The 7,641-nt window shown below is 31.8% G+C and overlaps 1 long non-coding RNA gene across 1 annotated transcript; it reads right to left on the reverse strand.

Moving 5' to 3' along the window:
* Nucleotides 1-452: 452 nt before the first annotated feature.
* On the reverse strand, nucleotides 453-1,572 carry LOC143635598 (uncharacterized). The gene is made up of 3 exons (XR_013154093.1): nucleotides 1,443-1,572; nucleotides 1,142-1,355; nucleotides 453-536 (listed from the first exon to the last, which is right to left on the reverse strand). It is a non-coding gene; the product is annotated as an uncharacterized LOC143635598 (long non-coding RNA).
* Between the last annotated feature and the right edge of the window lie 6,069 nt (nucleotides 1,573-7,641).

Here is a 7,641-nt window from a genome sequence, read left to right on the forward strand (position 1 = left end):
AATTGTATTGAAGTAGAAAAAAAGGGAAATTAAGTGAATAACATTCAAACTTTACAGAGACCAGGTTGCAAAGATCAAAGTTCAAATTTTTCCTCTACAAGACTGATCATAACATCTGACAAAAGAAGCTCTACACTTTGAATTATAAGATATACGAATGTCAACTCTATTCTACGCGTTTAGTAATTTATTTTTTTAGGTTTATTGTAGTAACCATAACGAACCTAGTCGATGCCGTCCGAATTTGTGTCAATGCACCGCAGCGATGCCACATGTTTTGTTACCTTGTTATATTTAGTAGAGTAATTAGCATTGAATTTCAAGAAAAAAGTATAAATGTAACGTGTGATGGACAACCCGGCCCGCTTTGACCCGCATTAAGGCTGACACGTTTCAACACGAGCCAACTTAGCCTGTTCCAACCCACCTGAGCTGATCATTTTACCACCTATAAACCAAAATGAAGACAATAAGTTGCATACCTTGCAAGAATTCTTTTTGTTCCCGAGACAAGCTAACCTCCACTTCTCAAGAATCTGTTCAAGTTATAATCATAGTTAACAACATATTCATGATCTTTATTGATAGACTGATACTAAAAACACTGCAGAAAAAAAAACCGATCACTTTTTAATGCGGTTTATAACATGTTATTTTTTAATATGGTTGGGTCATTTTCTACTTTCTAGTCGAACGCGTCATTTTATATGCAGGACAATACCAATAATATTATATTTGGGTTAAAAAGGATTGTTTTTAATGTAAATCAAAAGGGTTTATATTTCAGTATTAAAAGGGGTCATTTTTGTTTGCTAGAATGTTGCAAAGTGGTATGGTTGCAGACTTGCAGCTAGTGTTTCATTATTGAAGTAAAATAGTTAGTGGAAGCTTCAAATAATAATCACTACACCACTAAGTGAAATCCTAATCAACTGTACACATCGATTACCATAACTTTCTCACTTAGCAAAACAACAATGCAGAAGATAAAATCAATCCTAATAATAGGTCTCAGTTACATTTCCAAACCAATTCATACCTTATGCAATTCAAAGCATAATATGCATAAGCATAAACCTCAAGATGCCGTTTATATAACATTCAAAATCGTGTGTTATCAACTAAAAAGCAAAAGTTTCACATGAAGTTAAGTCATAACTTATAGCTTCTCATCCTCCCAGACAGATCTCATTCCTTTTAATCAGTTGCTATGCTCTAGGTTTCTTGACCTTCTGGTACCGATCCATCTATCACATCACCAAGAACCTAAGGACTCACTGATGCTGAAATTTAGCAGGCATTTCAAATATTTGAAATTGATAAGTTTCGTTTCTAACTCGTTCCGTCTATCCAATCTACACAACACAAGGAATTGGAAATTAAACAACTGCAAACACTGATATATTTTATCTAAGTGACCATAACAGTGTGTTAAAACATACCTACTCCGTGTCACTTTCAATATGATGTGCTTTCGTTAACAGTTTTCCCGGAAAAATACCCAACAAAATAACAAACGTTAGGATTTAAACTTACTAAACGTCTAATTTAAACACAACAAAGCATTCAAAATCGAACACAACAAACCAAACAGGCTCAGATCTGTATCTCAGACAAAGACGATTTGGGTTACAGGATGGCTGCAAATTCACGGTTGCATAGATGGTAACAATGCCAGCCGAAATTGCCCCGCCCACCAAACCACAACTCGGATGATCGATATCTCATTAAATTAAAGTAATCATCATAGCCTGCACGTAAACTCATACAATATATAAATGATTATACCAACAATGCCCCTGGTTCTCGAACGAATCTCATGTGGACCCGCAACTTAAAAGAAGCCGCTATTGCTATTGATTGTCACCAATAACATTAGAACCCCCTTAGCAAAAGCATAAATTGAGTGCCAAGAAACCTAAATTATAGTTATAGTAATTATATATATAGTTTAAAGCCCATGGCTTGGTGCCACATAACATGTCTGTACGAAGCAACCGTCAATGATAAAAAAACCCTAACTGGATATGTTTTGATTTTAACCTTTAAACAAAATCAAAACTAGAAATAAAATGTTACATATCAGAGAAGCAAGTACATAGAAAGCTTCTAATCTCAAGAGGTAACCACTCCCCCAACATCTTCGCCACCTAGGGGTTCCACAGAAAACCTGGCAGCAACGGTCAACGATGATGAATATGGAGCGGCTAACTTAGAACACCGTAGGTTTCAGTCATCGCTTCAGCAAACCACCACCACACAACCGCCACATATACAACAATAGGTGGAAAACTGGTTCGATTGAAGCACAATCAAGAACGATTTTAGGTTTACATTTGAATCGATCAATTTAGGGTCAGTCAATTGGTATAGCATCTGGATTAAAGTGGTTAGGCGGCAGCTCCATCAACAGAGAAAAATCTTAGGTGCAGCGGTGGCATGAAAGGGAAGAAACATGTGGACTAACATTATTGGTGCGGTGCATTTTAGCTTTTCCCACTTAACCGGAACTGTGGCGCCAACTTTGGTTTTATACTATAGTTATAATTCGTTGTCAAATGTCAACTTCCATTAATTTTTTATATATTTGTAAAATGATCAAAACAGTCATTAACTTAAAGAATACCTAAATTCTCAAAACATAAGAATACTAACCTCACCTCGTTGCTCGGAGGCCCGGCCTAAGGGTGTGGTTGGGTAGTCGACGGCCATAGATCCGAAATTTTTTTTTTTTAATTTTTAAAAAAATATTATTTTTGTGAAAAAGGTATGTATAATTAATGTTTAAACACATTTACATAAACACTAGCTTGGTCTAGTGGCAAAGAGTTATGACTTGTAACCAAAAGGTTGTGGGTTCTAGTCTTATTCAAGACATTTTTTATTTTTTTTTTACACAAAAGTTTTTTACATAACTCAAATCATAACCAAGTAAGCCCACGTAAATTAAATTTTTTAAACACAAAAAAATGTTCCTTTTATTTAAGGCCCAAAAAAAATTTCGCTTTCGGCTCAAAAAATTTCGACTTCTCGGAGCCGGCCCTGGTTGCTCACCTTAAATGTGAGCTCTCACATGAAATCAAGAATATGTTGATAGTAACCGACAACCAACACAACTCCAATCGAATAAGAACCATTCTATTTCAAGAAGGTTCTGCCTGTCAGCATGTTTTGTACGTTCAATCTTAAACCCTCTAAAATTTCAAAAAAATATTTATGAAACTCAATACGCTACTTAAGAGAGAATTTAATATTAAAAAAATAAGGACAAAATTGTGTCATTTAGGGCTATTCACGAATCGAGTCAAACCAAACGTAGCCTTGCTCATATTTGGTTTTGTTTGACCCGGGCCAATCCAGTTGGTTTGTGTTTGAAGAAACGAGCGATGTGTTTATGCTTGAACTTGGTTTGGTTTGAAACGAGCAGTTAGGTTCGACTTGACTTTGATTGGATTCATACAACTTTTCAATTATAAGCGTCTAAACTGGAAAATGTTGTTAGTTTAGGACTTTCAACTCCAAAATGTATAAACTTACAATTCTAAAATGTATAAACTCAAAGTTAATAATAAAACATACATAAAACAAGTAGGTAGGGTTAAAAATGAACTTTGAGTCGTTGACCATAACACAAAAAAATAAAATTTAAAAAACATTAAAAAATGTATGTGTGTGTGTATATATATATATATATATATATATATGGTAAAGATTCTAAGAGTACCCTTTGCAAATTGAGAATTTTGAGAACCATTTTGCACCACTACAATAAATCTAAAAAATATTTAAAAAAATTACAAAACAAAAAAAACAAAAATTTTAAAAAAGTAAAAAAAACAAAATTCTTATATTTCATTCCGGTTTTATTAAAAAAAACAGCGTATTATACACATATGTATAATTTTATTTAATCTTTAGTTACGTAGTATACACATATGTACAGTATCATTTATCTTAAATTATACATATGTGTATAAAAACATGTATATGTACATATATGTATATATTATACATATGTGTATTTAATTTTAGCTAAATCGAGTTTTTTTATGAAACCGGGATGATAAAATAAAAATTTTGTTTTTTTTTTTACTTTTTTTCATTTTTGTGTTTTTTTATTTTATGAATTTTTTTATATTTGGGGTTTTTGTGGTCTAAAATGGTTCTCAGAGTTCTCAATTTCAATAACGTTCTCTCATGATCCTGATCCTATATATATATATATATATATATATATATATATATATATATATAATGAACTGAACCGAACTTAATGAGAGTTTGCTCGTACTAGGCTCGCTTTTAAACCAAATAGAGCCGAAATATTCTAAACAGTTTTTTAGCGAGCGACGAACAGCTTGAATAACCCATAATTATTTCACATAATATCGATTTAAGTATATCATGATTGAAAATATACAATTGATAAAAGAAATAGAAAAGCATATAATTCTTTTAGTACACAACTCTATTTATTGTCATCAAAATTTGGTCATCTGTATTGAAAGATTACCCGTGACTTATTTTTTTATATTCATTTACTAGCTTTAGAAACCCGTATATAACACGGGATAAATTAATGCATAAATTGCAATGAATAATTTAATACAAATAAAAAAAAGATAATTAAATCTCTTTATATCATGTAAAAAATGTATTACAAACATAGTTGTTTTATATAATCAAATATATTTGAATTTTGAATCGAAAATGGGTTGTTCTGCCATCGGTATACAATAATGAAGCAATGCCACTGGAAGAAACATTTAAAATAATTAGGCCTTTCGATGTGAACGATGTAGCTAAAGTTTTTCACAAAAATGTTATACATTCCATACCCGACCATAGACAAAAAAGACGAAAGATTTTTTTAGAAAAACTTTCATGTTGTCCTTATAAACACACTATTGTTCAACTATCACAATAGTCTTATAATAAATATAAATTATTGAAATTTTGTCTATGATTTTTAAGACTATATATTTGTAAAAAAAATAAATTTATTATAGTTTTCTTTAATATGAATATGTCTCAAAAATTGAATTTTAATGTACTCTTTAAACATAAACTATTTTATATAAACATTTCAATTTTAACGAAAATATATTTAGACACGTAATTATTATATTAATAATTTATTTATAATAAGTATGTTTAGAATATAATTTATGTCATTAATAATTCAATCAATGGAGATTGACCAATAAATACGATATGTTGAATTTATAATCAATACTATATTTAGAACCAAGATTTTTTTCTTTTCTATCAATAGAAGAGAACTGATTTTGCGGGAATTTGATAGTGATAGTTAATCTTAGAATGTCATGTATCAGAATTATTTTCTTTTATTAGTATAGGTAGATTTATTTTCTTTAGTGTTAGCTCAACGTTCTAAAAAAGAAATAAAATTGTGTTGATAATATACATCATTTCGTTTCATATTTCTTGTAGGATATTGTCACTTGCAATCTAAGTAGCACGGGAACGGAAACGGGTACGAGACCAGGATATGAAGACATTACGGATACGGGGAAAAAATAAAAAATCCAAGATACGGATACGACAAGGGTACGACAAAAAAATATAAATAAAAAATACAAATATATTAAACAAAGTCCAAAGTAGATTAATATTGATATAAAGTGCAAAGTCAAAAAAAAAAAAAAACAACATCAACCACAGGTAATTAATCATCATTTATCAATAATCAAATCGTTTTAACTTACCTTTGCTGTCACGTTAAGTTTTATAAATGTATTTTAGGAATTTGAAAAGCTTTGATACATCGTTTTGCGTCTAGGTCTTTGTTTAAAGTATTTTGTCATTAAAATAATGCATAGGGGTCTTTTGGTAATTGTGTTAAAGTTACATTTGCTAATGTAAAGCTCATTCATTAGAGTAGCTAATAATGAATGAGCTACGCGTGTTTATTCATCCTCATTCGTTAGGGGATGTTGACGAATGAGGGTAACGTATGTGTTCATTCGTTAAGTTAACAAATGATAGTAATGTATTGATAATGAATGAGGTTCATTCGTTAGGGCATGTCTAACGAATGAGCTTATCATCTATATATACCCCTGTAACTATTATTCTAATTAACAGTTCTCATTTATTCCCAATCCACCTCGTTACTCTGCCCAAATCTACTCTCAACGCACACACTTACACATAGATAACGTAATTGATCCAAACCTAAGCGTATTCATATCGTTGACTAGATACGTTAATGTAATGAACTCGTAATCGATCAGATCACGGCTTCTCAAAAATTTTAATGATAAAACCCTAAATCTATTAGGAAACCATACTTGTCAGTAGCGAATATCGGTAAATAGCGATTGGTTACCTATATGCTACATAGCGAATAGCGGTAATAGCGACCGCTTTTCATGTTTACGGTTAAGTAGTAGAAAAATTTATATATATAATAAATAGCTATTTATAATTTTCATAAATTTACAATGTTTTCAATTTTAAAGCTTTTATGTATAGATTTATAAGTTTAAGGACCAATGAAAACTAGTAGAAATAGAGGGGGGTTAATTGTTGAAATACACAAACTAATTTTACACTTTTATGTAAAAACAATCAAAGTACAGGGACTGAATGTAAACTACTGAAAGAGAATGGGGTTAATTGTCAAAACATATAAACTTATTTAAACCCTAAAAGTAAAAAAAAAGCACAGTTACGCACGATATTTCTTCTTCTTCTTCTTCTTCTTCTTCTTCTTCTTCTTCTTCCTCCTCCTGCAACTATTTGCGGCAGAAATTGCAAGCATCAGCGTCGGATTTGCTGCCGGAAACTGCTATATGGTCGCTAGAAAACGTTTCTAAAACTTTGAGTAAGCTGTACCCAAGCCCAGAGACGTGTGACGGTCCGTCCCCAATTTTCAGAAATGGTCACGAAACATTTTGGCGGCGTATCCGTTCCTTGCACGTCCCAGGGACGGGGACTCCACATGCTTAGGCGTTTCCGTGCATTAGAGCTTGAAATACATTGAGCGTATGTATATAACCTAAGATTCAATTGGATTTTCTTATTGGAACACTTCTCTTTCATCATCTACATCTAAAAAAAAAGACGATACTATTGATTTTGATAATTAATTGCAGATGGTTTAGATTAAACTTCAACTATCAGTTATAATATGTGAAGTCCAAACTTTATAATAATACTAAGGGTCGGAGACAACCAACCTTGATTGATATTTCAACTCTCAATAAATCCTAGTGATACTTAACTTAAGAGATGTAGTTCTCCAAACAATATAAATGTTATTAAGTTAAAGTTTGTGGGCTTAATCAAGAAACAACAATGCACAAGTCATATGTGAACCAAGCATATCATCCATATCCTTTTCTTGATGAACTATCAGCTACCTTTCATTCTCGCATCACAGTATCACACAAATACAAGATATAAAATGTACTAGAGATAGTGTATTTATAGCAGTAGCAACCTGTCACGAATATGATCAACCCTAAACTGGGCATAATTTATTAGATGAGTTTAGTAAAAATATCCGCTTTTAGGTTAGCATCAGGAGACCACCCTCAAGCGGAAGGGTGGTGGAGCTCTAGGGCGTAACAAAGGACAAAAGTATTCAAACTGAGTTCTTGGGAGACTTTTAGA

The sequence above is a fragment of the Bidens hawaiensis genome, unplaced genomic scaffold, assembly GCF_021521415.1.
Source record: "Bidens hawaiensis isolate Kalapana, Puna unplaced genomic scaffold, B.hawaiensis_p1.1 tig00007614_1, whole genome shotgun sequence".
NCBI classification, from domain to species: domain Eukaryota; kingdom Viridiplantae; phylum Streptophyta; class Magnoliopsida; order Asterales; family Asteraceae; genus Bidens; species Bidens hawaiensis.